The 27,717-nt window shown below is 37.8% G+C and overlaps 1 protein-coding gene across 1 annotated transcript in view; it reads right to left on the bottom strand.

The window, feature by feature from the left end:
- LOC147163177 (leucine-rich repeat and fibronectin type-III domain-containing protein 2) overlaps nt 1-27,717 on the bottom strand; it is a 148,666-nt gene that overhangs the window by 83,071 nt on the left and 37,878 nt on the right. The window contains exon 2 of the mRNA XM_086095386.1: nt 875-962. The gene's annotated coding sequence lies outside the window, so the exon portion shown is untranslated. The remainder of the gene's footprint in view (nt 1-874; nt 963-27,717) is intronic.

Here is a 27,717-nt window from a genome sequence, read left to right as displayed (position 1 = left end):
CCGAAAAAATAAGTTTCAATGATAATGGACATCCAATTAGTTAACTGGTCAGTAGCACATTGGTTTTAACAATAAAACATTATCATGCCACGGTGCTTCTCTATTGCAATTGAAAAAGGACAGTGAGACTGCCCAACCACCTGTTTTCCATCCATCCATCCATTTTCTTAACCACTTATTCCTCACAAGGGGCACAGGGGTGCTGGAGCCTATTCCTGCTTGCTTCGGGCAGGAGGCGGAGTACACCCTGAACTGGTTCCCAGCCAATCCAGGGCACACAGAGACAACTTGTTTTCCTAAATAGTAAAAATGTCAGCTAATTCCTACCTACAACTGATCCCTTGTAATAATATTGAGAAGAGTAGAAACTGAGAAATTTGCCAGGAAGGGCTACTCAGTCAAACTACTCCATGTGACTGGAAGACCGTGCATACAAGCACTCTACTCTACTCAGTGAGAAAAGAAGGCGGGATCAGGTGGATCAAACAATTTTTGAGGAAAAAAGGGGACAGGGGACTGTACTTTTGTTGATAAAATATTCAATTTCTACCAATTAATGTATGTTTTTTACACTTCTACAGCTTTTTTTCCCAAAGGACATAAAATAAAATAACTAAAAATAAAAGCTCTCAAGTTTTGTGGGTGCTTGGGATTTTTTTAGGGGAGCTTTACCACACCCACAAATGGGCTAGACACACATATGCATGATCTCCAAAAAGAAAAAGAAAAAGAAAAAAACATGGACAAAAGCTAGCAAATAATGATTGGGTAGTAATTTACCATTTCCTTCCATTTGTACTCCAACAAGCCATTTGCTATTACCACATACCACACGTATTGTCAAGTCTGACTGTGTGGGTGCATATACACTAACCTTGAATTCCCACTGTGGACAGAAAACAAGTCTCTTCTCTCTGTGTGCTGAAGAAGAAGTCAACCACCTCATCAGTTCACACTCAAACCTGCAAGAACACATCGAGGAGAGAGGAGAACAGCAGAGAATGAGAAATGGTCCGAGTGTCACATCTAATCCTCTTCCTTTAGGAGAGAATGCGGGATATGGATGCCCAACCCAGCTGGCTGCAGACTGCAGTTAGATTCCTTCTCACAGGTAGCGTTACGTTGAAAGAGTCAGGCTCGTTTGTCTGGATAAAGTCACCATTTGAAAGTGTATCTACAAAACATCTAGAAAGAAATACAGTTGGTGGTTGTCACTATCTAGCCGGCAGCTAGCTAATGAAGTCTGCGTCTTTGCTTACTGATAATTCTTATCAAATGTATTTAGAATTGCAAACAAATGTGACTCAAATGCACAACATCAGTTACAGAAATTTTCTTTGTTCACAAAAGGAAACTTAGTACTCAGAATACCAAGTATCTGTGATCCTTTCTTGAGGTTTCTTCCCTTTTTCCCTGAATGGGCTTTACTTCTCCGGATTTGGGGTGAAGTTGATTTTTGTGACCTGTGGGCGTGTGAAGACCTTTGAGACTCTTTTGTGATTAAGGGTACTATAAATAAACTTGACTTGAGCCAAACACCAAACCAAACACTTGTTGTCAGTCATCCACGTGGCTATAAAGGATAATCTCCAACTCTCCTGGCACATAAGGTACTGTGAAATGCTAGACAAAAGTATTTGGAAAATTCAGAGACTTTCCAGTGGATATTTTTTTCACTTAACACTATCATGCCTTTAGAAAAATTGTTGAAATAAGCCTTACAAAACGGCAAAACACAAACAGAGTTAATCTTTTGATGCTGAAGAAAATAAAGTCTAGTTTACAGGTAGGTGCGTTTATAGCTCCTGTGACATACACTGAGCAAAAAATAATTGTTTGATCATATTTTTCTGGAAACTTTTAATCAAACTCCAAATTCTGGGGCAATGAACATAATGGTGGCCCTATGCTTAAACCCACAACAGTGATAGCGTGCATGTAGTAATATCACCAACTATTCCATTTTCAGTTTTTATAGGTTCCTGTAAATGCGTAACATTTTAACAGCACACTGAAAGTGTATCTAATACTTAACTACTACATCCATATTTACATTTACACTATTTACAACTAGAGGATTGGATGATGGTGCTCTAAGAGTAAATTAATTACAACAGGAAGCAACTCATGGACTACTGCCCATTTTGTTCAATGAATTGAATTACAACTAGTCACAGTACTCACAAATATATATATATATATATATATATATATATATATGTATGCTACGATTGGCTGGCAACCAGTTCAGGGTGTATCTCGTCTACTGCCCGAAGTCAGCTTGGATAGGCTCCAGCGCCTATTTATATATATATATATATATATATATATATATTAGTGCTGGCAAAGTTAAACTAACTAATTAATCCCCCCAATTTTTTTCAAATTAATCATGTATTAACGCAGATTAATCACACTCTTAATTCTGATCGCAGATGATCCTTTAGCTGACAGTGGATGGTTACATTAAAGGTAGCACAGGATGTGTTTGAGCAATAAAAATAACTTCATGCATTAAAGTAAAGCATTTAATAAATGTTTGCATACGACATTCAGAATATTTGTTCATGTCAAACTATCAGGGTCATTTTCCCCCCATTTTAAATTATGCAAGAAATTAACTGATGAGAAAAAGAGGAGGATGAGCGTGTGCAGTGAATAAAAAATGTTGAAGACATCCTCGTAACATTAAATGTCGAAAGAATTAACACATAAAAGGTGTGCTTTAAATTTGGCGAGCAAAGCATGTTGATAAAAAGCCTTTTTAGTTAAGCGATTAATTGTGATTCATCAAAATTCGAAGATGTGATTATCCTGATCAAAATTTTTCATCGTTTGACAGCTCATATATATATATATATAAATATATATATATATATAAATATATATATATATATATATATATATATATATATATATATATATATATATATAAATATATATATATATATATATATATATAGTAAATGAGCCAGAAATAAAAACTGATGATGTTGATGAAATAAATACTACATGTCTAAACAGCAAGTGACTTGGAGTGGCTCCAAGTAACAAGACGGGTGTACACTCGGCTCATGGTTCTCAGAGAGATGCCTTTGAGAGCTGTAGCAAGCTAGTACGATGCTAACTGCTAATTGTCAGCCTACCAAGCGCGTTTTCTCAAATCAGGGAAGAGGTGTTCATGTTTCACAGTCCAAATGGCTCCTCTACTTTCGCTTTCCTCGGTTTAAACATTGTGTTTATAGACTGCAGTACAGTGCGTTTCTAGAAGGTAATTCTCCATACGTGGACGTGTCTGGTGCATCACGGCTGGAATTTTCCCTAAGTATAGGCCTTTCCAAATCAGGGGTGAGTGTCAATCGGTGTTAAAAAATAGTTGTGTTGTTGCGTTAAAGGGACTTTGCATTAATTCCACATTACACATACATGTTTGTGTTTACAACCAGAACAATAGAAGTTCTGCTTGTGATCAGAAGATTTTAGCTTAGAAATCTGCTGCAGACAAAATGATCATAGAATTAAAAATAATAATAATAATAATATAGGATACCATTTATAACCTAATTATGTTTATATGGTATGGTTGTTGGAGTGATGAAAGATACCTCCTGACTAATAAATAGAAAACCTTGAGTAAGGCAAACCATCAACTGTTGGAGAGCATTTATATCTCTCCTGTTGTGTGTACATAGGCTAATGGTTTGCGTGCACATTGTACGAATGAGTTAACTAATTAAAATCCTCTTCAGGCACAATTACGGTATGTTTCAATGGCACATGTTTTGATCCAACTGGTGCATTTGATCTCATTATCTTGTGTCTAATATGTGTTTATCAGACCTTTTTCCCCTTTGAATATTTCTCACTTAACTTTACTTTTACTTTACCTTGAAGTGGAGGTTTCACGACTTGAGATTTATTATTGTTTAAGTATGTTTTATTAATAAAATAAACTACTGACCTCTCTTCTTCTGTATGGTCATAGAGTAATACCAAAAATAAATACATTTAAAATAAACCCTGAAAATTATTTGACAAAGACGCAAACGAAGGACATTTTTGCTATGCTTATTGTTTAGCCAGTTTTATAAAAGTAAAATGTGGTTTCATTTAGCTTTCGTTTAAGCACCTGTTTTTATTTTATTTTGTTAACAAAAAAATGTCAATTTCTTTTTTCTTTTTTAATTTTTATGAACTGTAATAGGCTTTATTGTTGCAAGCATGCTGCCGTGAAAGCAAAAAACAACATTCTCCTCCAATGAAATGAGTGATGAGTCCACAACAGGTCCAAACTATGTACAAAGTCCTTTAAATGACAAAATATAATAGGTTGCCAACTGAAAGGTGCCATCTTTGAACTCCGCAATGTGTCGTCACCAATTTAATAAAGCTTTGCATTCAGAAATAGAAGACAGATAAAATCAATTAAGGTGACTGAGTAATATGTTGTATTCAGCACACTCATCTGTTATTGCAAGTGGCTCTGCCAACTAGCCTGTACAACCCTACCTTGAACTACGACATGAACAAGTTTAGATCAATATGATAATTGAAGGCAATGATTTAGGTTAGTTCTTTTTTAGGCAAGTGCCTGCAGCGTACATCCCACAACCACTACCGAGCTTCACTTGGAGAGCTGTAGCAATTATTGCATGACACCGCCATCCATTGCTGTTCTCTCAGAAATTCATAATTTATGACACATCCTTGTTTTTGCCTCTAGGGACCCGAATGCTATTATCCTACTCAAGAGAAACCTGATTCGGCAGCCGGGATCTCAGTGGCTTCTTTGAAGCCAGCTTTCTTCAAGTGCTCTTCTACTGTTTCTTTAATGCATCACACTGCATGAGCAGACAATCGGTGAGTTGGGGCATCACCCACTATCCTTTCACCTAAAATGGCTACAGTGAAGCTTTGACAGGAACGTGGAAAATAACAAGCAATGTGCTGAGGTATTCTTTGAACTGTGAAACTAAGTTTACAAAACACGCTCTGCGGCTATATTGTTCATAATAACAGTTCACAGCTCGTGCACATACTGGATACTGTAATTGTCGGCGGACATTTTGTGTGTGGCAAAGGCATGATGTTCAGCAGCACTCCCAATCCTTTCCTTTTCTTCTTTGTCTTTTTCTATGTCAAAAAGATTGCTGTTGACCAGCTCAATAATGAGCACGAGCTGTATAGCAACTTGATAAATGGATATAAGGGTAGACTGTATATATTCTTTAACTAGCTTATTTAATACAATGGTCCCTCGCTTCTTGGCGGTTCATTTATTGCGGATTCACTCTATAGCAGATTTTTATTTGGGTCCCTAACTCATACATTGTGGGGTTTACCTCGGGTTGTACCTCGATATATTAGAGATAACTCCTACATGCTGAGTTTCATTCCCCCTCAGATTTTTAGCAATAGTTACCATCATGAGGAAATGTTTTAGGCAACAACAACAACAAAATTAAAAATGAATTTGGCCATTTGACAAATAGTGATAACATTTTAACAATTATGCGTCTCTATTATCTTCGGCTGCCTTCAGGTTTTCAATGAGCACCTTATCAAAGGTTAATTGCGTATGAGTCAGTACATTAAAGTAATGACCCGACATGTCACCATGTGTGAAAATGATTATTCGGCTATTATATACAGTACCTTAGCATTGGATTCAAGAAAGAATATGTTGATGTCAATCACATTGACTAATCAAAGAACTAGAATGCAAATTATTGCATTTGTCAGTAATACTGCACTAATGGTACCCTTACTCTCTGTACTATGTCACGTCTTTGTCATAGTTGCTCGTTACTGCAATAGTGTAGCTCATACTTCCGGAGACAAATTCATGTGTGTTTTCACATACTTGGCTCGTGAAGGTTATTCTAATTCAGATTTTGCCATTAACCTTCATAAATTATTTGGAATTGGTGAAAAAGCTTGCGGTCGTCAGCCATTAACTTTAGATTAGGAATGGGCGAGTACCGGTACCAGGCCGACACCTGGCCTTATTTCAAGGTATCAGTATTTGCTATGTGGTTGTTGTATGAAATTGGAAGAATAGAAAACTGCCATTAGATGCAATTTTAGGGAAAAATTATATATTTGTATAAATATCTAGGTCTTTCTTTAAAATTATGTCATTGTTTTGGGGAAAATTGTATGTATCAAAAGTACTAGTGGTATCGGTACTTGGTATCGGTATAGGTGAATACTCAAGAAATTAGTACTTGTACTGGTATGAAAAATAGTAGGATTAATTGCGTTCAACAATCAAAATGTAATTCTGAAGTGGTTTTTTTTTTTTGGTCTTTGTCAGCCCTATTGACTGGTGAGTTCAATGTGTATGTTGCCTTGATTTTTTTCACTACAACGTTGTATAGCTGAAAAACAAAACCGTTTTGAAACTGAAAGGTATGACCACATTGTTGCACTCGCACTGCTCACGATAATGACTTTGGAAATGTGTCCCTCAGCAAACTGCACTGTGACCAACACAGATACTTTTTTTTGAGGCATCAAATAATTTAAACCAGATTGTATGTGTGTATTGCTAAACATTATTTTTGCCAAGGACTTTAAACATAAAGTAATCTTATTTTTCTTGGGACAATTCTATTTAGTTGTTCAGTGTAATAGGTTCAGTATAGAAACAAATACTTACTGTGTCCAAATACTTATTGTGTATTGTATATCATGTAGAGTTGAAGGCTGTTATTAAATTAAGCAAAACCAATGACTTTTTTTCAAAAATGTGGTAAATCTGTAAACAAACAAACCCACTCACACATACTCCAACATATATGCTGAGCCACAAAACACAAATAGTGTGCCAAATAAATAGTATCTACGACTGAATTATATTTGCGGATCACTACACTGAAGGAAGGGACATAGAGTGCATTTCTGCAAAACAAAGTCAAGCCACAGTGACCTGTGGAAATGTGCGTTCAACCGCAAGTCCCGGCAACTAAATGGAAAAGTCACAGCATGCATTCAAGACAACACAAGCAACATGATGGAAGCCGAGACTGAGCACATGGAAAGAAAGCCAAATCTATTTTTACATTTCTACTCCCATTTGCCACTGAATTATTGTACTGCAGATTCACAACATAAACAATGAGGTTGCTGTTGTACTGATTCTCATTTTTATCACAGTGTAGCAACCACGGAAGTAGGACTAAGGACTGGTACAAAAATAAGTACATTGGGTAGGACATATTTTGTCTTATTTACCGACGTTTCCTTGTTCGTCAGCCCATGTGCTTATTTGATTGCCTACATCCCATTTACGTCAGAGTCAAACTACTCGAGAATACAGTAGTCTCCTTTCCGCATAGACAAAATGATTTTTGTTTGTAAATGTTGAGCATATTTTCTTATTTTTAATTGTCGGCTTCAATCCATTTTGGACCTGGATCCACTCTTACCTCAGACAGGAGCGCTATCTTAATGGACAATATTTAAGACATAAGGTGTTCGGGCGTTTAATGTACTTGGAAGGGGCAAAATTGGGCTAAAAGCTGCCCAATAATCTTTATCTATGCCATATATTTATATGCCTGAGGCAAAGTTCCACATACCAGTGATTTTATGTACAAACTGTAGATGTGCAGGTGTGAAGAGATAAACTATCACACCGGTCTCTTTTAAATTGCATTGGTGTTTTGGACAACCTAATGCTATGCTCCAAAATATCACCAACATGTTTACTAGATGAACATGTTTAAAATCATGGGTGAGCTATGAGGTCCTTTTTTGGGGGACTATTTATGCATTTAAATTCTGCTTTCTATTCTCCACATTGACACATACTGTAAGACAAATTAATGTTTAATATCCTCCACCAATCCAACCCAAACTCGCACTTTGATAATAATGTATGGCGAGTTTAATGTGATTCTCATGTTCTTCCTGCCAGCTGTACTTGCCAAAAATATATGGACCCATTTAGATCTCGCATAACACAGATCTTTAGGGAGTGTGTGTAAGTGTGCAGACAGAGCCAATGGCTGCAAACCTGCTAATGGCTTAATGGATGGTTTTTCCACAAGCCTAAGCAGAAAGGTGTTGACTGGTAACATATATGGCACAATTCACAGAACCATTGATAATTTAATTTAAAATTTTGTATTAATGTTTTATATGAAGGGTAGCCACCCTCTTCATGTCTCAGGTTAGGCTCCTTCCCTGCCAGTTTTCTGGCAGGGAAGGAGATTGGATAACCAAGGTCCCCGCCTTCAGCGATCGCCAATCTCAAACTGCACCCACCCCCTTGGCTACAATGGGTAAGCCAATGGGAAGGAGAATCCATGTTGTCACTTTGAGCTGTGCCTGGTCGGCTCTCATAGGTGCAGGCTCACCTACCGAGTTCTCACCACCAAGCCCCACCCCCAGGCCAGATTTGTTTAAAGGAACACATAAACCACTACCTCATGCTAAGGTGATATTTATAATCAGAGTCAATTTAAATCAGAACTACACAACATAGCATTAGAAACGAAAGAGCAAGGATTTGACTAAACACTTCTTAAAAAAAAAAAAAAAAAACTTTTTACTGGCTCTTTCACAAATGGATTTAAGATCCATACCATCTGGTGTGGCAGTTTAACAGGCCACACCCCAATTGCACTTACACTATAGCATCCCCATATTGGCTTGTTGTCACTCTCCACGTGAGGTTTAAGTCATGTGTCTATTAAGCTAATTCAAGGCTTTACTGAGTGACAGGCTGTAAATCCAAAGCTTAAGAGCACTACGTGGCAGACTGGAGTAATGAGGTGAATCTTCTTTGTGATGTCTCGAAAAGGGTTCCCTCAGCCCTCAATCAGGCCATAATTCAATAATCTCAGATAGATAGATAGATAGATAGATAGATAGATAGATAGATAGATAGATAGATAGATAGATAGATAGATAGATAGATAGATAGATAGATAGATAGATAGATAGATAGATAGATAGATAGATAGATAGATAGATAGATATGCAAAAAGATTGGTCAACACTCGGGAGATACCTCTGCCATTTCAGTGGGGTTCCTACTGTTCACTTTCACTGTGCTCAGAAGCTCTTATCTCCGTTCACCTGGCCTGCCCAAAGTTCATAAATCCACAATTGGATGTTCCTCTGGAGAACTAACTCAACACAGGGCAACCAGAACTTATGTTTCAATTATTTTACAGGGGGCGTCAAAGATCATCGACCAAACGCTACCGGCTAATAACTTCACTTATTTTCCTGTTCTTTTCTAAGGTTTTTACTTATCTTCTTGTCAGTCATTGAAGCAATTTGTAGGACTAAAAAAAGCGTAGCTTAAGGTTGGTGGATGTGATATTTATTCAGTGAAGAGCATCTTCCAGGACTGCAGGGGTTGGGATTGGGAAGATCATGGCTGAGTTTGCGTGTATCCATTTCCTTTTTGCTTTTCATTGCGTCCCTTGAAAGACAATATGTTAAATTGTTATTAATGGTAATGTTAAAAGTCAGTCATATTATTCCTTCTGTTTCATAATCATTTTCTTGTAAACATTTAACAAATTTGTGCTTGCTTTTGGCAAATTTGCCATTGTTAGAAAAACTGCAGAATGTCTTCAAGCTGCTACTATTATACTCGGCAAACGGCCAAATAAATTAAGACCATGCACCTGCAGTATTAATGCAAACTATTTATAATCAGAATACATATTAATATATTTATTACATTATAATTATGTTTATATTTGCACCCAAAGAACAGAAAAACGAACAACCGAAGATCATGAATACCTAAATGTAGAAATATACGTCTCACAGTGCCTACAGGAAAATAATCTAGTAATTCAGGATCACCTCCCACAACTGCCTCTGGGATCTGCAAAGTCCACATCCGGAGAAGTGTGAATGTAAATGTTAATTTTGTCTCAAGGCTCAATTCCTAATCCAGCCATGGTTCTATGCTTTAGCCTTGTCCCAAGCCTAACAACTCAGGCCCATCTATAGCCATTATTATCTAAGACTTCTTTTTTTTTTTTTTTGAGGAGAGGAATTGCAGTTTTGCAAACGGTAACAGCTCTCCTTCTTTATCCATTACATGCATGTAGACCCCCCAAGTAGCAAACAGGGAGCTTTGTCCACACACACTAAGCTGCTCAACGGCCTTTCACTGCCATCCTAACCTGTTTATATTAAGAAGGTAAGGAATGGCGGCCTGTTTCCAAGAATAGTGGCCTCTTTTCAATGACCAAAATCTACACGAAGGAGCAGTTGGTTCTTACTTGAGGCAATGACAAATTTGCAAAAGGAGCAGGAAACCATACGGCTTTGGTCAGGTTTTAGAGATCGAGTTATATTGATTTGTACATCTTCATTTTTCTCTATACAACAGTGTGATTCAATCATGTTTTTTTTCTAATGTAATCTTGTAATCTTTGTGTTTTGTTGGACACACATTGTCTTCAAAACTTGTAGTGCTTTTATGATTAATTTCCAATCCTGAGCTTGTCCGTCCGTCTTTGTCTGACTCACTTCATGCCACTTTCATTGTTCTTCCTAATTTTGCCAAACATACAGCCTAGTGAATTTGTACGTCATTTTATTCTGATGAGATTAATAATATACACTACAGTTTACTGATTTACAATAAATGGTTTTAAATGCTTAAAAAAGGATTTAGCAGTGTTGATTATTTTACGCACATTCATCGAGGCAACACCGGTTTTGAGGATTTTATAATTACAGTTACTACAAATGTGTTAGTCTATAGCAAAGATAGGCAAACTACGGCCCGCGGGCCAGATGGGGCCCATTAGTCTATTTAATCCGGCCCGCCGAAGATTGGTACAGAATTAAGGTTTGATGTGAATAATTGCATTCATTTCATTTTGACTTGTAATGAGAGGCACTTCAACACCAGGTGGCGGAGCAGGCGCAGTGACTGGAATAAGAGAAGGAAAGAGAGAGAGAGAGACAGAGATACAGAGAGTTTACAATTATCGCTCGTTACTACTGGTCAGATCAGAACCCATCTGCAGCGATGTCAAAGAAAAGAAAAGTTAACAGTGAGTGCCGCATGTTTAACCAGTTATGGATGGCTAAATACTTTTTTACTGAAGTTCGGTCCAAGGCTGTGTGTCTTATATGCCAAGAAACCGTTGCAGTTTTAAAAGAATACAACATCAGCTGTCACTTTTCCACCAAGCATGCTAATTACAGCAGCAACCTTTCAACACAAGAACGAACGTACGACTACCGCTGGCAGGTTGTTAACTAGCTTGCAGGCTCAGCAAAACACCTTTATTTAAGTTATTTGCTGGCATTCATACTAGCAAAAGCTAGCAAGCCTTTCTCCAAAGGGGAGTTTCTTAAAGAGTGCATGGTAGAGATAGCAAGTATTTTATGTCCTGAGAGCAAGAACAAATGTGAAAAAAATTGCTTATCACGCAGGTCAGTGACTCGCCGTATTGAAATAGTTGACGAACACTTAACTAGAAAACTAAACAAAAAAGAGGATCATTTACAAAGTAACTAGTTACTATAGACTCTATAGTCATGGACAAAGTACAACTGCGCATTATGAGATCTAACATGAGAGTTATATCAAACAATCTTCATGATAATAATGTTTGGTATTGATTGATGCTGTCAGGAAGTCCATTTAACAATATATTAATAGTTGGTGCATCACCAAATTGTGCATTTTTTTCTAACATGTACTCTTTATTCAAGAAGATAATCATTAATCGAGTGGTTTTACACTCCTGCTAACCCAAAAACATATTGGTAAAGTAGTAGTACCTCTTTGACAGTGTCGATAAAAAACGAAACTGAGCAGTGTTGTCATTGCAACTATTCAAAATTTTCTGAATTTTAATTTTGATCCAGCCGAGGTCCTAGGAAACCAGGACAAATACACATTAGAACTGCACAATGTGGTGGTGTAGAAAAAAAGACCAAACCTGCCCAAAACTAAATAATGCAACAAGGCAGATAATACTAAGTTACCATTAACAGTAAAATACATTACACTAATTTTCCCCAGGCATGAATAAAATATTAGTGACACAACAGTTATCCTGCTATGAATCAGAAATGAAGTACTGTACAATTAATGCCTAGTAATAGCCCCCAATGACCACATGAATAGCCTGCGGGCCTGGTCTGAAAATAGGTCACGTGATCGCACATTGTGAGTTTTTAGGATTGTTTTATAAGTGATCTTTTGAATATGTAAATACTGGCAGCGAGCTATATAAATCATTAACATGATCAGTGTTTTCACATGAATAAATGAAGTGTGTATCAAACTTGCCCTTCGCACACTACAAGAAGCTTTCAGTTTCAAAAAGGTTGGTGATCACCAATTTGTTGACATTTAAAACAAAACAAACAGTTCAGCCAGTGTGACTATGAATGTTGATCAGCACTGAAGGCATCACAAAAGGCTTCAGTTGGGCTAACCAATGAACAGCGAAGACGCTCATCTGAAACAATTGGACTCTGATTTGCTCAGATAGCGCTTAATAGTGTACATAGACACAGAAAGACACTCTAACACATTGTGCACCACCTACGTTGACAAAAGTAGCAATAATGAGCAAAACAGTAGCCTACTGACTGCTGCTCTGCAAAGGCACAAAATAGCACAATTTACATAAACTGCAACACATTTGGCCCTGCAATTTGGCTGGCGACCATTCTCTCCCTAAGTAAACTGAGACAGACTCCAGCTAACCTGTGACCCTAATGAGGATAAGAGGTATACTGCTACAGAAAATGGATGGATGAACACATACAAACACAATTACTGCTAAACAACCACAAGGTATGCTGATATTCTCCATTTACATAAAACCTAGCCTGCAAAGTACTCTGGGAGCTAAATGCTTGAGATAGTGATAGCGCTGTGCGATATGGACAACATTTTATATCCTGGTTTTGTTTTTTTGTTTGTTTGTTATTATGGTAAAAAAAATACAAGAAATTAATCAAAAATTTCTCCAACCTTTTCCCATGTATTTAACATGTTATATAAATCTGGTAGTAGAACCAGTTTTCAAGGACTGCAATAAATTGCAAACAATTAAAATGAATACAAAAAAAGTGTTTCAAGTAACGTTAAAATGTGCCTACCAGGATTACCCGACTGTGGTGTCTCAGTCTGAACACTACGGGCACGATATAAAAGAAGTACATAAATAATAGGGATGGGTGATAACAGTGATTTTGGATTTGATCCGATACCAAGTAATACTGGGTCCAAATATCGCTATACCGATCCGATATCGATACCGGAAGTGTTTTATTTTTATTTTATTTTTAATTTTAAATACACAAAGCTGTGGGGGGGGGGGCACAGCTGCGTTCATACCAATGGGGGCACACACATCTTCAGTTGAACCAAACTACCTCAAACTTTTGTGTTACCAATTCCATGTCACCTTGTCAACAGTGGCGTGCGGTGCCCACGAGATGCCTTGGCCTTCACCCTGATATATAATTATTATTATTTTTAACCCCCCCCCCCCCCCCAAAAAAAAACTTAATACAACATAGTGGTGATTTCACAGTCAACCACACTCACCATCATCAATTGATACCGATGATGCTGCCACCATGCTTCTAAATGTTTGTTTGTGTTGGTGAGAAGGGCGAAGGAAAAGCATGCTTGACATGAGTGTGGGACGTAAGAGTGGGCGGGGGCAGACGCTGGTGCACTGCATACATGCGTGCAGAAGGCGTAAGGAAAAAGTTACTTGTATGCACAAAAATATACAAAAAAATAGAGATAAAGAAAATAGATACTTTAGCTCGGGGATCGATACTTAAGACGGAACACGCTGGATCGAAATATTGATATTTTGGCATCGATCTGCCCATCCCTGATAAATAAGAGATGTAGATGAGTGTTGAAGAAGAAAGAAATGGTTGTGTGAATATCCTCTTTATTCCCGAGGGCTCTCATGGAGAAATCTACTCCCGTCTTCCGCCACGAGACTTACGGTCATAAATTCGCTATTTTTAACAGCGGGTTTCGTGTAACGGAGCAGTTTATTTGAATATTTGTATTCCCCTATTTTCTAAACGATCGTAAACCCCCATTGCATTCAAAAATGACTTGTACAACTTGGGAACTTGTTGCGCTGTTGGCAGTTGTACTAACAAGCAGAAGTAGTTGAATCTGTGACTACAAAAGCAGTGTATTGAACTGGCACCCCGGATCAGGAAGAGGGAATGTTGCTGTGAACAACGCTAGTTTGCAGCGCCTACCCGGGATACGGATCACAGAGGAATTAGTCTGAAAATCTTCATTAAAAAAGCCCACATCAACTGTACCCATGTTTGTTTCATTTTGGAGCACGGCCGGCGCAACATCCAACAAGCTTGTGCTTGTGCTTGCATTGCGAAGAAGCACCGATGATTCGGCTAGTGCCAACAACATCAGGTATGATTTTTATGTGTATTGGAGACATGACACTTAAGTATTAGTTAACCTCTGAAATTATAAAAACAGTCCCAACAACATTTTGACTACATGGACACTAAGCGTTTTTTGTCATTAAGTTGTGAGCGACTTTGGAAAGGTTTGCAAAGGTTGATGTTGACAAATCCTCAAATACATTTGGGTGAAGATTGATTGCAGTTTATGATATCAATTGAAATGACGCTTGAGTACATCAAGCGTTAGACTGCCCTGGTCAGGTAGCTAACATGCAATGGGAAGGAGAAGGTTTGACTGGCTGTTATGTCTGCTTTAAGTGAAAAAGTTAGTAAAGTAAACATGCGACTGTACGTTGTCACTGGCCTCTTTTGTTGTTGTCATCCTCCTACCTTGTTGCGTTAGCAGGCTGCGGGATTGAAAAGTTTTCGCTTATTAGCTGCAACAACTGGCGTTCAGGCGGTGTCTGTTACTGTCATAGACTCTCACAAAGAGTTTGCATGTAAATAAAACTTCCCAGAACATAAGATCCATGTTTCACAGAAGGGACAGTGTTATTTTCTTGGTAATTTGTACTTCATTTTTGTACCTTTGAAAATAGAGCTGATGTGCCTTGTCAAAAAGTTCCAGTTTTGTCTTGTCAGTTCAACGGTCATTCTCCCAGGAGCTTTGTGGCTTGCCAAAATGCAGTGGGTCTTTTTTTTCTTTTCATCAATTTATTTTGAACAATGGCATACTTGGTCATCTCCCATGAAGTCCACTTTGGCTCAAACAAAGATGGATGGTGCAACCTGACAATGAAGACCCTTGACCTTGGAGTACAACCCTATTTTGGGGTGGGTGGATAATTGTTTCTGGGCTCTTTGGTTACCAAATGTATTATCCATCTCTTCAATTCGTCAACAATTTTTCACCTGTGGCCATAGTTTGGAAAGTTGGCTACATTCCTCCGGATCTTACATTTCTGAATAATATGTGCAACTGTAGCCTCAAGAACATCAAGTTGCTTTAAGATGGACTTATAAACTTTACCTTTAACGGTTGTCTACAATTTTCTTTTGTAATCTCCTGTAACAACCCACAAGATAAGGTGTTTATTGAAAAACATTTCTAAACAATAAACATACACTTTTAATCCAGTGAGAGGTAAGAAGCACCTTGGCACAAAGCAGAGTTATCCGTAACAAAAAGTGTGTACGACGACTGACATGAAGTCAATGCAAAACACCCCATGAATGCTACCACATCCCTTTCTGCTCCTTAGTGCCAAAATGTGTGTATGACAGCTGCCAAAACTGCTTACAAGTGTTTTTTTTTTCTTTTTATATAACTCATAGTAGGCGTAAGAAGTGGCATAGTCAATAATCATGCCCTATTAAAAATGAGGTCCCGAGTTGTTTGATTAGTATGATGGCAATGTGCCACTCTCAATCATCTACCTTTTGCCTGGCCCAACATGACTGCAGGCGGTGGGCTCCGGCATAGGATACTTGCTCATGCACAACAGGCACATGCATGGGTGCACAATGCAGGCTTGGGTGCTAAATACAATTCAGAAGCATGGCTGTCATTTCAGAAGTAAGAGGGGAGAAAGTGCTCAGGAATAAATCAACTGGTTTCTCCCAACTGCTCCTCTCCATAGTGGGAATCCAAGTCTTCTGGTTTCAACTTCTTTGTAATGAATAATGTTTATAATTTCCAATTCACCTATTCCAACATCAAATTAGACTAGTTTTAGATTTGCGGTTTTAAGCAAAACATGACATGCATAGGAATCAGCTTGGAAAACGGATCAACATAAGATGGGTTTGTATCCACCTATTTTTATTTGAATTTTTAAAAAATTGTGAAAATAAATGTGAATGGAAGCACTTGAAATGAAAGGCCTAAAATTCACAAAAATGTTTTTATGGTTAGAGAGAGGGGTGGATTTTTATTGATAAAAGGAAAATGATACTTTTAACTGCCATAAATTTGTCATTTAATGATATTTTTGTACATGGACGTTTTCATTCGTGGTGTTTTTGTACCTGATGTCTCCATTTTTGGACTCACTCTTTTCCTTTGAATATGTGCGACCAGTGAGGTGATTATTTTTTTTCTTGTACATTTATGTTAATTATGTAAATAGCTTTGTTTTCACCTTGTTTATCGTATATAAACCAGTTGGACGGTGGAATTGAGGAAGTCTTTAAAGCCATCAGTGACAAAGAGCTACCAGATCTTTTGACCGGATGTTGTGACCCACCACACGTAGTCACAAAAAATGGCAGCTGGCCATAAAGTAAGGTTGTTGTTGTTGTTGGGTTTTTTTTTTGGGGGGGGGGGGGGGTGAAATATTTAAAATATTTTATAATATCACTTTTGTTGACAGTCAGCCGAGTGTCTCTCATATGACGCCATCTCAATATTTGCAAAATAATAAATTGAAACAGGCATGTTAATTTTCCGCATTTTCACAGAATTTGCTTAAAAGTATTAAAATGTTTTTATGGAAATCCCATTATATTTGCCTACTTTTCTGACAATTGCAACACTAGTCATGTCATTCTGAAATTATTTTAAATTAAATTAAACTAGTATGTCGGGGCCCTGAATCCGCGAGTGCCAAACTGCAAGTATGCAGGGTTACACTGTACGGTACTGTTTTCCCACAATCAAAGATAAGCGAGCGGTAGTAGACAAATTGCATCTTATGACACATCATCTATTAAAATGTATAAATGGGAGTGAAAAAGGAACAGATTCGGAAAGTGCCCCTGCCACCCGTGGGCCCCACCTGAACTAGAACTACAAGTTATCCAAAGTCCTAACAGATATTTGGCATTCAGCATTTAGAAGCCATCTGCGCATGGAGAGTCATACTGTACAGCAGAAGTAATGTACTGCCTCTTCAATAATAGCCCCTGTTCACTGATTTAGATGCGCTAAATCTGGGTCAATGAAACTCGCCTCATATGCAGTCATTTTCTCGACTTCATTGCTTGAGCTCTTTCTGCACAAACGCTGTCAATTGAATTCACAATTTTATCCCATGCACCTTTTAACTCTCAAGATCTCTTCCTTCAGTTTGTGCAGTCTTGTGTTTCTATGTAACACAATTGGATGGTGTTTCCAAACACAGGTACAAATAAAAGCATGAGCAAACAATTCTCCACTTTTTAAATGCTTCAAGAATGAAACGGAGCAAATGTAGACTAACAAAGGAAACAAAAAACAAAACTAGTAATATGTTGTTTAATGACACCAACAGTTATTTGAAACAGCCTTTCCTGGATGTGCAGAAGATTGCCAGTTTCCCAGCAATAATGGTATAATGACCACTTCCTCACCTTTGATGAAGAAGATTTAACATTACAGTACTTTAATAGGAGATGAGGGATTGCAAAGGCAACATGCTGGGAAGTAGCTGTAAAAAAAAATAAAAAATCAATGTGACGTCTATAGCAAGGAGACAGTGGCAGCTGATATTGCAAGAGTGGAGGAACCAAAATGATACATTTAAATGTCCCATCTCTATTCCTGTGCAAAATAACTAACTGTAAAAATAATGACATCTGCAATTGTCATGATGACCTGCAGTGTTCAGCCACATACAAATACAATCTGGTGGCAAGACTGAAGCAGCCTCCTAAAAGTCTTAAGCAAATGCTACAAGTAGAAACCGCACCAGATCGACTGACAAGGCTGCCTAAGAAATAGGTCAGGGCAGTGACAGGGGAAAAAAATATAAAGCAAAATGTGTATCCCTTGGCTTTGTATGAGTCCTGCAATATTTATTTTACAATGTAGATCAGGGCTCACTAACATTTTTGAAAGTCAGAGCAACTTCTTGGGTATTGATTAATGTGAAGGCTACACGTCTGAAATAGCAAATTTTTTGCACACAGCATGTTCTGGGAGGGTGGAATTGTGATCCCTGTTGTACATATGTAGATCTGTTTTTTTCAAAATTGTTCAATCACTGGAGCAGGTGGATGGGCGGAGACTCAAGTGCACACCTGATTGTCATCATCATTAGTTAGGTTCATAAGCGCTTGAGCGAGAGAAATTGGTCACAGGAATATTGCTTCTCTTTGTCAATGCTGGACTGCCTCTTGAATGTACCCACCTAGTACCCACAGCCTCTTTGTTGTACTCCTGTGTCTCATTTTGTCCATGTAGTTACAGGTTTAATTTTCTCTGCAGTTCGTAGTGTAGGATAGCTTATGTCCCTGTGAAATTGTGTAACCCATTTAAAAAAAATTTTGGTGTGTGTTTAGGGTTCTTTGTATCATTAGTTTTTTGCATAGTAGCTTTGAGTAGTTAGTTTTTTTGGCATCCAGCTCCTCTCTTGCTTCACTCATCCACTTTAGTTTACCTTACCTGCATCCATTAGATCTGCTTTTTAGATTTTTTGCTGACTTTTTTTTCCATTGCTTGTATTTTTTGTTTGTTGTTGTCTTCCTCAGATCATTGGTTAAAGTATTGATTGGTTGTTATTATTTGGCTCTTCTATTTTTGGGTCCTTTTTTTTTGCATACACTAAACCGGTGGTTCTCAATCGCGGTCCTCGAGTACCCTTATCCAGCCAGTTTTCCATGTCTCCTTCAGCCAACACAGATGTTTCAAATGACCAACTAATCAGCCAGCCCTGCATGAGGCCTAATGATGATCCTCAGCTGTGTTGGCTGAGGGAGACATGGAAACCAGGCTGGATACGGGTACTCGAGGACCGGGGTTGAGAACCACTCCACTAAACTAACAGGGATAATGACTATTAGTTTAGTATTTTTGTAGTATTAATGACCCACTGTAAGGTTGAAAATGTGCAGTATCGGATTATGTCACTCATGGTCGGTCGTATTGACATCAGCAGCATAAAGAATTTAGGAACAACCAAACTGAAAACACATGGTATAATTTTTTTATGTTGATGATTTGCGGTACTTTTGGTGTACTGGTAAACTGTGCTTACACACACACACACACACACACATTGGGTTTACATTTCTAGTGGAGACATCTCATTGACATAATGCATTTCCTAGACCCTTACCCTAACCTTAACCATCACAACTGACTGCCTTACCCTAACCCCAAAATCTGCCCACCTGCAGATCATGTCAAGTTGGCCGCTGTGAAGTGGGCACTTGGAGACCACCTTCCACCCATGATCGTGCATTGTGCAACCTCCTTTCAGTTGGTTTTGTCTACTTTCAGCCACCAAATTGCCAGGTGTGCCAGAGGGCGTGGAAAATAATTCGCCCTCGGTTCGCTGGAGTATGTCGCGGCACGGTCTGCCAAATTTCCAAATAAAAGAAAGGTGGCTTGCACCTGTACAAAAATCAAGATGCGCCGGTGTGGTGTCTACAAATCTAGAGCCTTTTATCATTATACATTTCTGAATAAATTTCACTCTATTTAAAATGCGACCAAAAAAAAAAAGTCACTCAAGGGTTGAAGAATGAACACATGACCTTCAGCTTGGGAGACTGCCACACTACTACCACCTGAGCTATGCCCCTCCTACTGTTTGCTTATAAAACATCATTTTTGGTCTCTTGGAGTTAGGAAGATTCCAGCTGACACGAGTGGTATACTAACACGCAGCAGAAGCTGCGTGGCTCAGGGAGTAGATCGGCTGTCTCCTAAACTGAAGGTTGTGAGTTTGTTCTCAACCCTTGAATTACTTTTATTTTTTTTATTATTTTTTTTATTTATTTTTTACTCTCTTCAAAGTGTAAACACTTCTCTAAAACTGAGTCTATTTGGTCTAAATAGAGTCAAATGTACTGTCTATTTACATTTGCAATTGACCACTTGAACTGTACTACATTCCTAGGAAAGCACAATGTTTGCAAATGTTTACAAAATCAAAATCAGGCACTTAGACCTGCAGTTGAAATCGATTTTACAGAATGACTTACTTACAAGAACATGTTTGTTAAAAAAAACCGCAATGTGCAAGCAAGATAAAGATAACAATTTCGACAGACTACTTTTAGTAGCTGAGTAGTGATTAGAGTCCCAAGTGGAAAGGAACCCTACCTCCTTTGTAATCACTTAATGGTGGTAATGCATGTGATTAGGTGATGACTGGTTCCGTATGCATTACAGTGTAAAATATGCAGCAATCAAATCTTTTCCTTTCTCTGCAGCACTTTCCTCTTTTTTTACATCTTGGTAGGATTTCACCAGTGAGCTCTTCATGCCATTATCAGCAACAAGGCCACAATCTCTTGCTTGCTTTCATACATACAGGCCGTAAAGTTATGGGATTACTGCAATCCACTTTTAATGAAGAAGGGTGATGGAGTTTGAGCTACAGTACTGCTTCAAAGCAGGTGTGGAAATAATAAAAACATAGACTTTAAAATGTTTTACCTCTTGTGTTTCATCCATTATTTAAACTACATAGCCAGAAATAGAGCTTTTTGAAAATGTGTTTGGGTTGTTTGAGCCGATGACAGCAAAAAAAACAACTAACAACATAAAAACACACCTTTGCAAATATTTTCTGAGTTTAAACACGCCTGACATTTTGCTTAAAGGATAAATACAAGTCATCTTGCAGTGAATCCTAGCAATGGGCAGTACACAGGGTACATTTAATTTGTTAGTATGTCTGACTCACATGTTACACAATCACCCAGTGACACTGTTAGCTTACAAGCTCATCCTATTGTTCCACAAGCAAACCTTATTATAATCCTGTATCACCTATTATGACATTGGGAACCCTTGACTTGACCTCTACAATGGAAAACAAAAGCAAGTAATGTATTCTCTTGTAACTCGCATTCCACAAGCACATGAGACCAGTGCTGAATTAAACATATACCAGCAAGCTCTGGTAGAGGCGGCGCCACGCAGCAAATCCCACGTGTGTGTCCCTCAAGGCTCAGCTTTTTCAGCCATAATTCTTTTAACTTCAATCTGACATCTGCTGATGATAAGAAGCGACCGTAAACAAGCCAGGATGTCTACAATATAGTGCTAAAGTAGAAATCATACAGTGCGTCTTCTCCGGGGATCTCATATTCACTAATAAATGAATAGGAGATTGAGATGCTGCTCTGAACCGTCCATTGTGGCTGTGTGTTTTGTAATGCTTTTTATATTTTTATACATATCTAATAAGAACATTCAGAAATGAGATAATTATCCGACCTGCAAGAGATTTTTGTATCTACAACTTCATTTGTTCCCAGTCGCTGTTTGCAAACATTTTACCCGTTTAAATGAATGGAAATTACCTTAGTGGGCGTGACCAGAGATGCAACATTTCCCACAGCTTCTTAATATTAAAAGCACAATCACTTGCATGTTTTACTCTCATAGGAGCTTTTAATTGTGGGCTAATTAAAAGCATAAAACAAAAAAAAAGATTTGTAAAGACCATAACTGTATGTGAAATATGCGATGCTGGGAGGTTCACGCAGTGTGAGAGAAAACATAACTGTGCATCCTGTGTGGATTCTGTGACCATGAACTGACATGATCCGAGACCATATTTGTCTGAATATTTTGTTTGGTAACGGATTTGTTCATGACAGGGGTGCTTGTGAACTGAGGTTCAACTGCATCTGAGTTCGTCCGTGAACCATGCCAATATGTCATAACACTTGTCAAATCATCTTTTCCCATTGAAATAAATGGAAATGCAATGAATCATTTCCAGCCCACCAAAACACACATAATTATTTTTTTCACAAGAATAATTGCTCTCAACAGTATTGTAGTGTATATAAATATGCTGTCTACTAGGGGTGTGCCCAAAAATTTTCATAAGAATCACGATTCTCATTTAGTACGATTCAGAATCGATTTTAAATGTCCCAAAATCGATTTTATTTAAATTATTTTATACTGTCTTGCCTTTGTCTGTGTGTGCCTTTATTTGGAGCGCTGTTCATGTACCCGGCTTGGCCACTGAGGGGCAGTGTGGTTCCACACGGTCTGATACACTGTTAAGTTGTAGCCACATTAGAGAGTAGAAGGAAAAAGTCACGATCAAGTTATTCAAATTAAAGTTGTTTTTTTGCAGTGTGGAGCCGTTCTTTTGAGTGATAAAAGTGCCGCAAGTAGCGCGCTAATTTGCATTAGTAAGTCAAACTGGAGTAGATCATTACAATTCATTGCATGTCTATAGATTGAAGCAAAAGTCATTGTCAATCAAATCATTTAGAATCAAAAATCGTTCTTAATCGAAAATTGATTCTGAATCGAATCGCAGACCCAATAATCTGAATCGAATCGTGAAACATTCAAAGATTCCCACCCCTACTGTCTACATTACCTGCAAACATGCAAAATGTAAGTAAAAAACGCAGTCACATGTTAGTATTTTTATATTTTGTTTCCTTGTTCCTCTTCTTCTGTGGTGTTTATTAGCATTTGGCAAATCACCTTACATTACTCCTATCAACTTCTATTGTCTTTCAACTGCAATGTGCAAATGTGGTGGTGACTGGACATTTGAATTATGCTACCACCATCTAGTGGTCAGATAAAAATTTGGGCCGTATCTCAAAAAGGAAAATTGCTCAAGTCAACGCCCACCAGGGTTTCACCCAGAAAGCTTGTTGAGCCTGGTGGTCAGGAACTGGGAATAAATTATGGCACTGGAAAATATCCATAAACGTGTGGTGCGGATGAGGAACGATAAGTGCTGAATATATTAACCAGAGATTACAGTACTATTTGTCGACGGGGGAAGGGAGTGCACATGGCGGATGGCAGTTACTATTCATCAAGGTTGAGGGTAAGGCACTGGGATAAACCCTGCCAAAAGGCACAACTGTACAAATGTTAGACTTGTCTGCACATGTTTAGCTCATTATGCGCACATTCATTTGGAGCATTTGCTTACTTATTTTTTTTCTTCATAATCCTTATCAATTTATTTTATCTGGTTTGAGTCTTTGACAATACCTCAAAGTGCTGACTTCTAAATAACCTTAATGTAAATATAATTGTTTGAACTTACATTACGTTCTTGGAATCTGAGTTGTTTATCAAATACTTTCCCAATCGGTAAATCTACAATTTTCCTTCTTCACCGATTTGCTTGAACCTTCCCATTTTTCTCAGTATCGGTTGATTCAATGAGGGCTGTCAAGTTTTTTTTGTTTTTTAACTCATTGAGGGTTATAGAAGTCAAATATTCATTTGAACTATTTTATACTTGTTTAACATTTTTTTTACTTTTGTTAACAAGAGTATGAAAACCTTTTTTTTTATTGTACATTTAGAACAGATATAAAAATTTTGATTAATCGCGAGTTAACTTGTGAAGTCGTGCAATTAATTACAATTTAAAAAATGTAATCCCGACGCTCCTAATTTTTAATAATCTTTTCTTCTTTTTTTTAAATCGCATCAGGCGATTAAAAGTTTTTATTGTAATTAATCGCATGATTTCAATTGTTAACTCACAATTATTTATACTTTTTTTTTATCCGTTTCTAAACGTACAATACAATTTTTTTTTAGGTTTTCATACTCTTGTTAACAAAAAGGGAAAAAATGTTAAACTAATAGAAATAGTTTAAATGATTTTTTTACGTCAATAGCCGTCAATGGCAGTAAATGAGTTAATTCGCGATTAATGTTCTAAATGTACAATAAATAAATAAAAAATTCTAGGTTTTCATACTATTGTTAACAAAAGTGGATTTTTTTTTAAATATAATTAATTCAAATGAATTTTTGACATCTCTAGCCGTCAATGGCAGTGAATGAGTTAATGATCTCACAAGCTTGCTACGCATGTCTTTGAGAACCTCTCAAAGTCAATCAGTTTGGATGGTGAGCATCGGTAAACGGCCATTTTCAGGACTGGGCTCTTGCTGGGTCATTCAAGGACATTCACAGAGCTGTTCTGTCCTTGATATATTGGCTGTGTGCTTTGGGTTTTTGCTGCCTGCTGGAAGATGAAACAACACCTGCTGATAACAAATGCAAGGCATGATGCTGCAACCACCATGCTTCATGGTAGGGATGGTGTTGGCCAAGTGATGGGCAGTTAATGGTTTCCTCCAAATATGACATCTTGCATTCAATGTAATGCATTAGGGAGGGGGGGGAAGTAATTATAATCAAAATCAAAATATTCTTTAACATCTTTAACCAGCATCTTTAACATGTGCCACAGCTTATAAAGGCAACAGGATGAGACAACTTGCTGCCAAATCGTACCCGCTGACAATACTAAATTATATTGCAAACAATGATGGCTTGAGGCTTTTAATTCATTCACTATATCCACTTAGGTACAGTAAGTAAATTACAAGCAAGACCCCACGTTGCAAAGGGAGCTTTTATCCTTCCAATCAAGTGGCATTCACAAAAGAGCTTTCTTTATGAGCTCATAATACCGAAACGTTAAGCTAAGGCAGTGAGCTATTTCCTGAGATCTTGTTAAACGTTCGCTGTCACGTAAATTATTTTTGGAGTGTGGAATCAGATCTGTTTTATAACATTGCGGCAGGAGAATCAGGATTCAATTAAACTGCCATCTTCTGATTGACGTTGACTGTAAACGGTATTTTTGAACAAGACCCAAACTGGAGCCATATGGGTGATATATTCTGGCAACTAACCATTTTACTGCACTTTCAATCACTTTATGATGAAAAGCTTCCAGTCAGTTCAAAACTTCAGGAAAATGTCGCTGACACTCAGTGTCAAAACTTCAACCAATGCTCATGAAAAAATTAAATAGCTTTCAAAGAACGAGAGAGTGTTGTGATGAACCGATGCCTTCATTAATGAGTAATGATGTGATGTTAATTCAGCATAGTCAAATGAGTATGGCTTCTGCATTGTTTTTGGTACATGTTTTCCCAATCCACAAAACTTTAATTATTTATAAGGGCTTGTGTGCCAACGGCGTATTTCAGCTGTTGGCATGCCGGGAGAGCGGACAGATGATGGTATTCAAGGAAGTGGTGGTGAAATGTGGCTGGTTGAGGAGGAAGGGCTTTTATTAAGTATGCCATATGCAATGTTGAGCGAGAGAGGGACACGTGAATATCATTTTTATTGCATGGACATCAGTGCAACAAAATTGATGTCACTAGAAATATGTGCATAAGTTAACTGATACAACCTGAATTTACGCAGACGAGAGTGCTCCGTGGGTAAAAATTACACGTTTGAATCAGCAGGTTGAACTTTACAAAGAATGTGATTTGTACACTACTGGCTTAATTTAACGGAAAGAACCAAGCCTCAGTGGCTCAGAGTGTGTGACTACATGTATGCATTCCAAGGAGAGGTCACACACCTCAACAAATGAAGCTGCATCGAAAATCAATAGGAAAGAAGAGAATGCGGAGAATGCAGACTTCTGCCAAGGCAGAGAGACATTTGGCACCTGCAAAATCAATAAGTGAATCACTGAGAGCTCGCTTGTTAATAGCTAGAAGTGGATGTGCTTGCATTGAGATCATGTACCGTACTGTAAGCACAACGCAACAAAGCACAACCTTAGATTTCCCATGAATGTTAACTCAAATACTCCATAAATCAGAACATTTTCGTTTTTCTTTTTTTTTGGGGGGGGGTTGTTTTAATTTTTGTTTCTGTTTTAAATTTTTGTTTTGCTTTTGTTTAATGGAATATCTTTTTTCAGTTTTTTACTTTTCTTTTTTTGTACTTTTCTAGATATTTTTTTTCTGTTTTTCTGAATGTTTTTTTCTGTTTGTTTTATGAAAAATTTCCCCCCGTTCTTAATGTTTTTTGTTTAGTTTTTGGGGTCTGTTTTTCTTTCGTTGTAGGTGGCATGGCAAATCCATAAAAATTAAAACATATATATTTGGAGAGAAAAAAGCACCCCACCACCACTACCGCCACCCAAAAAAAAAAGTGAATGTAGTACGCCTCTGTAAAGAACAAATGAGATCTTCCACATTCAAATCACAAATCCCATGCCTCCACAAATGCAAACTTCAGATCAAATCTGGATAACACTTGGCTTAACATGACCAACTCTATCACTGAAATGTCAATACAAATCGGGGCAAGATGCAACAAGTGAGAAATATACTATTCCAATTCATCCTTCCATTTTCTGTGTCATTGTTCCTTGTTAGGGGAACGGGTGAGCTACAGCCTATTTTTGCTGACTTTGGAAGAGAGGTGGGGTACAAAACCTGGACTGGTCACCAACATCAATCTATTGACCAAGCCACAATAGATTTGTGCAAATTAAAGCCTTCGAGTAACCTACTGTGCATGTTTTTTTAATTTATTTTTTATGTGGGATGAAGCCGTACTAGCAGCAAAATACCCACACAAGCCAAGGAGGATGTGAGCCAAGATTCTAACTCAAAACCTCTAGAAAGTGAGACAGATGTGCTAATTAGTTGGATAAAATGCTGCTTTTATTTTTCCCAAAGGGGAAAGAAGTTGTGTCCAGTATCTATGATTTTTTTTAACCCCATTGTGCAGTCAATTAGTGACATATTTTGATATATATTTCGTGGTACACTAAGCCTACTTCCATGCCGGCAGTGTGGCAACATTTCCCACTCAGTGATGGTGTAAACGTGAGATTGAACTGTTCTATTTATGTACCGTGCGACTGAATGGCGACCACTGCCGACCAGTCTACGGTGTAGTGCGCCTTTCGCCCATAGTCCACTGGAATAAGATCCATGTGATTCTGAACAGGTTAAGTGGTACAGAAAATGGATGGTTATCATCAATTTGGCAATTAAATGTCAATGTCAAGTTGATATATAAATAATTGTAGACAGCAAGTTAAAAAAAAAAAACTCACTAGGAAATGATACCCTCTTAGGTGGAAGTACTAGAATATACTAAAATAAATAATGTACACGATTAGATATTTTCATGCTCTGGCGCATTTCACAATTTGATGGCAAAAAAAAATATATTTAATTCATAAATATGACACAAAGAATCTGGGACAATCCCTCTGAATCATTGTAGTAATCAGTTAATTGAATGGATTATTATCATTATCACCTTAAAAATAGTTAATAGCGGTGGTGTATGGTAGATGCATGACGGTGGGTGCAGGGCGGTCTCCAATTGCCCATGTCACATGCGCAGGCGACATTATCATCGGCAAGGGGAGATCTTGCAGTTACGTGTATAAACGCACACAATCACATGTACGGACCTCAGCGAGTCAATTTCAGTTTCCGCAATGTCAAGCACTGTGTGCGCTTCCACTGCCCTGATTTTAAGAGCTGATTTGACTGGCGGCTATGTTCCATCCCACAATGGCGCAAAATGCCGTATTCTCTCTGCGCTAGTCAAGCAAATTAACAAAATAAATGAAACCC

This window comes from Leptonotus elevatus, chromosome 14 (assembly GCF_054856555.1).
Source record: "Leptonotus elevatus isolate MCC_2025b chromosome 14, RoL_Lele_1.0, whole genome shotgun sequence".
Classification (NCBI taxonomy): domain Eukaryota; kingdom Metazoa; phylum Chordata; class Actinopteri; order Syngnathiformes; family Syngnathidae; genus Leptonotus; species Leptonotus elevatus.
The sequence above is the reverse complement of the archived record's forward strand: the minus strand, read 5'-3'. Positions and strand labels throughout refer to the sequence as shown.